Raw genomic sequence first — 10,220 nt, 5'->3', positions numbered from 1 at the left:
TTCAAATGAATTGCTCGGTTAAATAAGTTCTAAGCATTAATGACAAACAGCCAATAATTGAGTGACAGTTTGGAAAATGTAATTTTTTTTTATGTCATCTATTTATTTTCCACCAGCTGTCCGAACAAAATTCTTTCTATCGAAATATAAAATAATAATAGTTTATACATATATATATTACAATTATATTATTATATACTCGATTGTAATTTTTTTCATTTTAAAATAATATTCAAACAGCGTAATCAACTTGAATGTGAGTTCCATAAAAACGCCCATTTTTTTTTTAATTTACGTTGACGTTGATAAATTACATCAAGTGTTTGAAAACAAATTTTTGTTGTTGTTTTTATATTTAAAGATTTGCTTATTTTTTATTTAAAACCTTACGTGGGAACCTGAAGGAACATGCAAAAAAAGTATGCACAATTGGTCGAGCCATTTTTAAGTAATGCGCTTAGCAACTTTCATTTTTCAACCGACTTCAAAAAGGAGGAGGTTTTTTTTATATATAGGATTTCTACAACACTTTAAAATCGTGTCACAGGTAAACTATATATCTGTGCAAAAGATTATTATGCATCGGCCGGGAATCGAACCCGGGCCGCCCGCGTGGCAGGCGAGCATTCTACCACTGAACCACCGATGCTATAGTAAAAGCAACAAAATTTGTTAACAATTATTGTTTCTATACATGTATTGCATATTTGCATTAACATGCAAAATCAATCTTTTATTAATAATTTAATGTAATCAATAATAAATCATACTATTAAGATATTATTCTACAATAATATTAGATCTATTATAAAAAATGGTTTTTATTTTCATTTGCATCGTTTCCAATCTGAATTGCTCGAGAGAAAACGGAATAATTTAACGTTTCCGACACATAAAGAAAACGGAAACTCAAACTTGGATCCCAAGAGAGATTTATTTATTAAATGTACTGTGTATTTATAGATATTAAATATTAAAACTAATAATATAAGTACATATTACTCTAATAATAAATATTTGAAATGGAAGGTATTCCTATTTTTATGACTGAGAAAATTATTCTCTGCGGAAAAGGACTCTACTTTGTATTGTTGTTTTATATTACATTATTATTAATATTATTATAATACAATTACAAATATAAAGTAAACAGAGTAAGATATTTAATAAGGACTTATTAAATAAGTTGTTGTAGACTTTTTACGAATTTTGTTTTCATGTTTGTTCAGATGCTAGTGTCGCTGGTTGGAAGGTTACTCAGAGATATAAAAATATTTTGTATTCGTATTTTATTATTTGCTGAATTTCTGTTGCAGTTGTCCAACTTATTTTTCTTTCTTGTATGTAATATGTTGAACTTTTTAAATTACGCCATTCCTGATGTAGATGTGACAGCTGTTTTTGGACTTTGTCGAAATGAAAAATGGTTTCAGAAATGACCATTTTGTCCGATTTTAAAAATGCTAAATCGAGGATGTGAGAAAAAAAACGTAATTTTAATACTGTCAATAAATTAAATATATGTAATAAGAAACTCTGTAAATATTAATAGTATTTAAAAAGTAATTTATTGGTATATTTCTAAAAACTTCTGTAATATATTTGGTTTATTTATTTTATAATTAGTGATTTATTTCATAGATCCTAAGATTAAGAAAAAAAGGTATGAAAATCCGTATCTCTACGATAATTTTCTATACGCCACTGTTTCATTACAATTCACAAAAGGGATGTTGAATCATGCCCATTTATTTCACAAAGTGTGGGTCTTAAAATGTAAAATAATTTAGTTATAATAAAAAATATATACACTCAAAAATAGGCTCCTCCCTGCCTCATGCACACACCAAATGATTGTAACAGCTTGCCGAAGTCTGTCTTTATACGCATGTACAATTTTGAAGTCTCCAAAGGTCTATTTAACTTTATCATAATTGCTACTTACCATTATGCGAAATAATAGCCAAGCAGTAATTAGAGAGCAATAAAAAAAAATATCTTTAGTGAAATAAAAAAAAATATTACGATATAAATTTTATGTCAATGAATTTTATATTAAATAGCTACCAATATACACTATTAATATTAAGTAAAAACATGTTTAAAATAACATATGTATATGATAAATTTTTTTGGCTCTATTATACAATTAATAAATTTAAATGATCTGCGTTAATTAAAAAATGACTGACAATTAACTTCGATTTATCTAAAGTTTTCAAAATGTGACGGATAGTTTCAAACGTAATGGATTAATAGACTCAGTCTGATTTGATAATTGATAATGTTACTAATAAACAAAAAATAATTAATTTTGTATCTGTAATTTTTGCTACAATTGTGCTTTGTTTTTTCTTATTTTCCCGCGCAAAATATTTTTCTTTGGTCCTTATAATTTCCAATTCTGTTTTGTTATTGACGTGATCGAATACTAATATTGTAAAATTCTGTAATAGCTTTCCTACATTAAACATTTTTTAAATTTTATATTCAACAAAGTGGAGAAAATACATAGATAGCATAAAGCTTTAACGGGAAGCCTTTTTGGGCTTTTAATAATACTTGTGGACTAGAACATTTTAATGTACACAGGTGTCGTATCCCTTCCCCGGCATCTTTTCCGTAAACATGAAAAGGGTACTGCGTAATTCGTCACGTTCCAAAGTGAATTGATTTCTGTATAGATATAACATATTTCTATTATTTATTTAACTTTCAAAATATCTGTTTTTTATTAACGTAGAAACTGAGAAGAAAATGACGTTTGAAAATAATATTTAACAAGTAGTCATTACACGCAGTCGTTATTAATCTGGTAAGTTAAATATTGTGTTTTTTAAACATAAAATAAATATGTAGAATTTTGATACAATTTGACATACTGATTAGCGTGATTAGACATAGGAGATTTTTGCATCCCATTAGCACTAAAATGGCGCTCCTTGATTCATGATTGGTTGCCGGCATTGCTAAAATTTTATGTCAGTACTTTACAAATGACTCCCCAGATTAGAGTTATTTAGTAAGATGAGGTAAAGGTACCGTAAAATTTTGCTATATCTGCGGGAAGGCAGTTGGACCTTTTACTGGTGGGATGTAAGGTACTCCTGGAAGCGATCAATACTTGCGTCGTCACGATAGGGTTCTGGAAATCATACGTGAAGCGATTAGTTTTTCGGTAGCCAGAGCGCAAAGGGAAATAACCTCAAACGATCGATCAAAAGGTTTAGTGAGAGAAAGCTCAAGGTCTATAAAATCAAACGTTAAGCCTTACTCTATCCTAAGAGCGGCTCCGGATTGGACTATAATGATGCATACGTATGGGAAACAATACAAAATCCCAGAGGATATTTGTGCGTCGGCGTCCAGACCAAACATATTTCTGTATTAGAGAATTTTAAAGAGCAATGTCTTAATTACAGTTAGTTTACGGTTCATGGGAAACCAACATCCCCAAAGTCCAAGCCATCAAGGTCAACAAGTATTACGAGCTCACTATCGAACTCACTAGGAATAAGTTCGCAGTAGATTTGTACGCGATTGAAGTGGGAGCGACAGGTATAACAGCTAATCTCTCTACAACCTACTAAAAGACTTGGGCCTGTCCAGAACTAACATCAATTAATTCTTGGAACGTGCTTTGTTAATTAAGTTTAGGACAACCGGAGGACTTTAAAACCAACAGAATCTTATAATATATTTAAAATGAAAGTAAAACTAATATTTATACTAAGAAACAATAGTGATCGAAGCTTCACCACTACGTGTCTCTTAACGATTAAACCGAGTGCTGATACTAAGCATTAATTGGTATTGCTCGTGCAGCAACTACCTGCCGGCTCAGCAGCGTCAACGGTTTTGCAATAGTATTGTATATAATGAGCTAAGTATAACTGGGGTCGCAATGTCAGCAGTTGCCCAATGGTTAAAGATAGAACATATTTAACTTAGACAAAATCACTTATCTCTATAGCAGCTGTGTCATCTACTTATCTCTATATTACCTGTTCTTATTCTTTAACATCACAGCTCTTTAAAAATGATCCTTATTTCTGTCCTGAATCTAAGAAAAAAACATAATTTGATTTTCCCCGTAGTATTGCATTCAACACTTAATTCTATTTGCTCTTTGCTAGTCTTGATAATTTATTTTCAGCGAGACTAATATGCACTCGGGAACTTAATTTGTAAAATCACTTCAACAATTCTATCATTTCTAAGTTCATGAATGGTAATTATAATTAAATTCTAGTTTCAACAAATAAATCAAAAGAATGCAACATATATATTGTTAAATGAAATAAAAGTTACCAGGACGTAGTTTAAGATGAAATTAGAAGGCAGCTCCAGTATGTTCTTTATACATTTGGTTAGGTAGAGAGAGGAGCGTGGACGGTGGAGGTGAGTGTTTACGGCGCGTTAGATAGGAGCCCCTTAAACCTACACCCGGGTCGCTAGTCCCAGGCACTGTTGAAGCTCCTCCCCCTGCAACGCGATGGACCCGTACCGCACGGTGAATCCATGGAATTCTGAGAAGTATCGTCGCTAACCTATAATATAATTTATTATCTAGGATGTGATGTATTATAATGTGATAAACCCAAAATATACAATGCATGCAAACGAGTTGTGAAGCCAAATTTAAAATTTTCTCATTAATTACATTGATAATCTAGATGACTTTCGCTATTTAGAACCTTATTTTTGAGAGGAAAGTTTTAAATACATAAAAAAAGATTCTATAGGAAAAAAAATTAAAATAGTGTAAGATAAATTCACATATAGACAGAGCTATAGAATTTTCTATAATGAATAAAATCAATTTAAATAATCTGAACCTGGACTTAGAATTGACTAATGTTTTTCTATTCTATTCTTGTCTTATTACCTGCTTATTTTTTTTTTCTTGAAAATATTATATGAAAGTAGAAACTATATTTGTACTTCAAAACTACATATTTTTATTACGTTATTCATGTTGATTTAGAAGAAGTGATAACATAAATTTGATTTCATCCAAAATTTACATTAAATTATACATACTTTGTAACCTGAAGTTGGCTGTAATTTTGAGCAATATTTGTGATAAGGGCCGTGGCTTAAATAGGTTTATTTGACCCAGTAAATATAAGCGCCCATAAAGATAGACAAGGGTTACATCTTACCAGGTTATACTACGGTAATTAAGGTTTAACTTAGAATAATTTTATCATCTAACAGATAATAAAACCTTATTATGAAATTAAATATTGTTATTGTGACAAAAAATGCTAGGAAAGAAAGTAGAGGTTATTTTATTTAGTTGTATAATTCCAAAATGTTGTTTTTTAAATATATAAAATAGGTTTAATTAGATACGAAAATAGTTTAATCCTTTAATAGTTATTGAAATTTTTCTCTCTGCGAAGATTTTATACTTACTGAAAAGTCTTTTCGTAAATAGTTTATGTCGAATACCGTTCTTTGTTAACAGAAAATCCTAGTTAATTATTCTTGTTTAAAGTGATTTCATAGTCCAATAAGGGTAGAAAAGCCCTAATTGTGACTATCTAACTGAGGTTATTTGAATTAAATTAAGAAGGGAATTATAAAGCTAAATAGCACTTCTTCGAAATTACAGTTGGAATAGTTATCTTGTTTCAGGCTGTTTAGTTTTAAGAGAATTTTCAAGTTCACAGTATTTAAGAACACTCAAGAGTCTAGACATAACTGTATTTCGTGAACCTATTTCTACAGAGATTGCTTTATTGTTTAAAATGTAAAATTTTAAGTCATTTACTTGACTTCTTCATTAGGTAAGATAAATATTCTAATTGTCTTTCTTACCTCCCATTGTCATATATAAGTAAAATGTATCAATTTAAGCCAAATAATGTTTTAATCAATAACTCCTTATTGATATATTTAAAGTTATTTAACTGCGAACTCGCTACAGATTATGCCTGTGAAATGAACCAGCTATACTCGTACCTTAAATTCAAATGAGGTTAACTAAATCATGGCGAATGTTTAATAAAATCCTTTCACACGAAGTTGGATCCATTCCAACTCAGCTAATTCAGTTGTATGGAGATTAATTATGATATAAAATTATAACTCTTATAATACAGTCCTTTGGTAGATTTACCTGGATTATGCCGGGAATTTTGAAAATCTTGTGGTGCACTTTTCGAATTTTAATTTTTCCACTTCGTATTTATGCCGCTCGCGCCGCCATATTGGTATAATGGCGCCTAAAAGTAGTTCTTATATAATACCTCCTTTCCGACTAACTTTACGATAAAAACAGTTACATACAAAATAAATATATAATTTAATATATAATAAAACTAGAGACAATTGCCTACAATTTATATAACTACCTTTTTTTCATAAAGTTACTAGTAGTTTACGCCTGTGTTCAGCGAACTGTTTATTTCTACATTTTCTGGTAATTGTCATTGAATACTATATATTCAGTTATATGTGAGCACAACCCAAAAAAAGTATGCATCGGCCGGGAATCGAACCCGGGCCGCCCGCGTGGCAGGCGAGCATTCTACCACTGAACCACCGATGCTACGATTCAACAAATATATATATGAATACATAAATTTCAATAAAATTATAGTTTAGTCCAATTTAAAAATTATAAAATACATACTGATATAACAAGAAGAAACAAATTTAACTCTAACGCCTACCTCAATAATATAATATGCGATAAATTAACATAATCTACTTATAATAAATGTACAAAAACAAATTTCATTAAGACACTTAACCCAAATTATGTTATAAAAATGTATTATTCATTTTATTTACAATATTTGATCCTTAAAATACCGAATTATAATAAAATGAAAGCATATAACATTTCCTCGGCCTAAATACTAAAGGATCTATTATAAAACTGTTTAATCCAGCTCGTTTTTTCGTCTGTTCCCAATCTAAATGTTTGAACAAAAACGGAACATTATTTAACTTTACAATTTCTCTAATACAAAAGTATCAGAAACTCAAATTTGGATTTGGAGAGCTTCTGCTTTATTAACACGATTTTATTAGCTTGGGTTATATGTATGTAATTTTCACCGGTTTCTAGAAGTCTGATAATTTGAAACTTTGCACATGTACCAAGGACCGATGACAGTGCAATAATTTGATAACAGTTTTCCATTATCCTTATTAGGACCGCCAGGATTAATTCATTCTTTAATAGAACCTCTATGGTAGAGTGAGAGAGATAGAGCTAGTGCGCGGTCTGCGCATGCCTGCAGTTAAATAATAATTAAAAAAAAACACGCTTTTACAGATAACAGAACTGAAAAATAGAAAATAATTTTCAATTATAAAGAAATTATATTACCGTAGTAGAAGGTCAAACAATTATACATAGTTAGTCACCTCAAAATAAAATTATAATAAAATTTAAGTTGTTAACAAAATAATTTAATTCAGAGTAAAAAGCGTTATATATACATATACATATATATATATATATATAGAACACTCATAAATAATTTCAAGTCTTGTATTTGTTTTTGAGACCTATAAAAAAGAACTGTCCTCTTTGTATCAAGATTTAAATTTCAAGATTCGTATTGATATTCTTTACATATTAACAGATTTTGTTTCTGTTTTCTATTATTGACACGTCATTTAAAAGTTTAATGCTTAATGTTAAGATTTTAAGGATATGAGATAGTATTTCATAACTATTATAAGTGAAACTTTGCGTTGTCTTATACTATACGAAGCTTTTCCCCTTCCCAATTCAATGGACTTACGTTAATACTATACTGTACGAAGATTTATGAATAAAAACTGTTAACGCTCCGTATGTAGTGTAAAAATGCAAAAGAAGAGTAAGCATATAAAACACACTAACTTCTAAAAGACACTAAAGTTGTTCAATGATTTAATCAATCAACAATAGTACGTTTCAAGGTAATTTGGAAATAAGAGACTATCTTGTTGCAGTACGTTAAGTTTTAAGTGAATTTGCCAACTTCATTGCATTCGAGCTCACTTAAGAACAAGATCTGCTTCACCAAGTAACTTATACAGAGAGTGGATTGTACTTTAAACACAACAATGCACTCTGTAAATAACCTAAAATACTAAGACAAATATTTTCCTATCTCATTTAATTAGTTACTTAGATAAAACTATTTTCTTTTTTATTCACTTCCAATTATCTTGTGAGCCTTAACTCTTATTAACTCTTACGTATAATGTAAGAATACTAAAGGATTTTTTATAAAGAAACAAATAGAAATATAGATATTGAAAGCATATTGGTAATAGTTGTTTATATTATATTTAGGATCTCATTTCTAGGTCTAGGCCTTAGTAAAATTGTGAATAGACTTATTATTATCTACCGTATTAAATTTTAGGGTCCCGCAGGAAAGATTAAAGTAATTCAACTTGGAAGAACACGAGAGGCTGTCTTGGAAATCATGACAACTAGATATTATACAAAATTAATATTTACTTTAAGGAAAGTCTTTTCGTTAAATGATTATTTTGAACAACGTTCTTTGTTTATGGAAATTCCTGACAAATTATCCTAATGTAAAGTGATTACAAATTCAAATAAGATTGGAAAAGCCTGACCGTTTAGCTTAGGTGAATAAGTAATATATATATTGTGAAGTATATATATATATATATATACTTCACAACACTTAATTCAATCTTTAAATACATATTTTATACAAATAGCTAAAACCTTGATGATGGTGGAGTGGCACGTCCATACACAGCTCTACTTGTTCTACATAGAGGTCATTGACTATTACTTAACCTGGGCAAATACTGACTGAATTTGCAAGCGACGCTAAACACCCCAGAAACAAAAGACTACATAGCCTTCTGCTCTTAACCTCTTGACCGCAACCAGTTGTTTTACACCTGGCGTTTAATGCTATTCAGAAAGGATGGCCGCCTTTTTTTAACTTTATATATTTAAAACATAACACTGGAACTTTCGGCTCCTTGTGACTTTAATATTCTATTATGACCCGTAAAATAATTAACTAACATGATATGGTACTGGTAAGTGATGCGAGAGTTTAATCATTAGGTCTTTAACGAACCAGCAACGTTATATCTTATATCCAAATTAACGTTAGCTTCAGTGTTAGCTAATGTGCAAGCGGATTTTCCGTCAAAGTTGGATTCCGTCCAAATTGTTTAGATAACCTAGTTGTATTAATATTCATAACGATGCGAACTCTAGGTACATCTAATAGTATGTAACCCTTACATGTTATATTATTTACTTAGAAACGTTATATATATTTAATCAATATTGTACTTTTTATATTTAGATAATAAAACTGCGCAAAGATACGAAGCTAAGCCTAACTTAGCTCAGCAAATAATATTTTATAACATGTCAAAGCATGTACTTTCACCAAAACAGAGTGCTCCTTTTAGAAAAATGTACTATATTTATTATATTCTCGTACATGAAAAATATATTCATAAAACCACTTCAAGAGTAGAAAATAAACCCGAACCGCTTTAATCCAGTCAATAACCGACGCTGTAACAAAAATATCAATATGCCTGAATAAATAATAAGAAAAAATTTTATAAATAAAGATGTATAATAAATAATATAATGCCTAATTTCGAACTCAACGTAAATGGAGAGAAACTTAGTCATTTCAGATTTGCTGACGATTTAATACTTTTCTCCGAATGTCCGATGGAATTTAAAAATTACTACAACAATTATCAGACGAAAGTGCATAAGCAGGGCTGACAATGAATATAAAGAAAACAAAAGTAATGAGCAATTCTTTACAAAAAAAATGCTATTACAGTTAATAATCAACAGTTAGAATATGTAAGCGAATACGTTTATTTGGGTAAATTAGCATCACCGACAGGAAGTATGCAGAGGAAATAGATAGGAAAATAACAAATACTTGGAAGAGATTCTGGTCGTTGAGCGAAATAATGAAAAATAAACAAATGCCTATGGCAGAGAAACGAAAAGCCTTCAATGCTTGCATATTGCCATGTCTTACATACGGATGCTAAACTTGGGCCTTAACTGAACAACAACAAAATAAATTAAATATAAGTCAGAACAGGATGGAGAGAAGTGTATTGGGAGTAAGAAGAATGAATAAAATATAATTAAAGAAGGTAAAAGAAAAGACTAAGTTTGGAAAAGTTCAACCAATATGTAGAAAATTAAAATGGCGCTGGACAAAATATAT

General features: G+C 29.9%; 2 non-coding genes across 2 annotated transcripts; both read right to left on the bottom strand.

Moving 5' to 3' along the window:
- Positions 1–578: 578 nt before the first annotated feature.
- Positions 579–649, bottom strand: Trnag-gcc (transfer RNA glycine (anticodon GCC)). Its single transcript has one exon. It is a non-coding gene; the product is annotated as a tRNA-Gly (tRNA).
- Positions 650–6,488: 5,839 nt separating this feature from the next.
- Trnag-gcc (transfer RNA glycine (anticodon GCC)) lies at positions 6,489–6,559 on the bottom strand. Its single transcript has one exon. It is a non-coding gene; the product is annotated as a tRNA-Gly (tRNA).
- Between the last annotated feature and the right edge of the window lie 3,661 nt (positions 6,560–10,220).

Source organism: Danaus plexippus, chromosome 5, assembly GCF_018135715.1.
Source record: "Danaus plexippus chromosome 5, MEX_DaPlex, whole genome shotgun sequence".
In the NCBI taxonomy this organism is placed as follows: domain Eukaryota; kingdom Metazoa; phylum Arthropoda; class Insecta; order Lepidoptera; family Nymphalidae; genus Danaus; species Danaus plexippus.
Note: the sequence above shows the minus strand (reverse complement) of the source record. Positions and strands in the feature narration are given on the sequence as shown.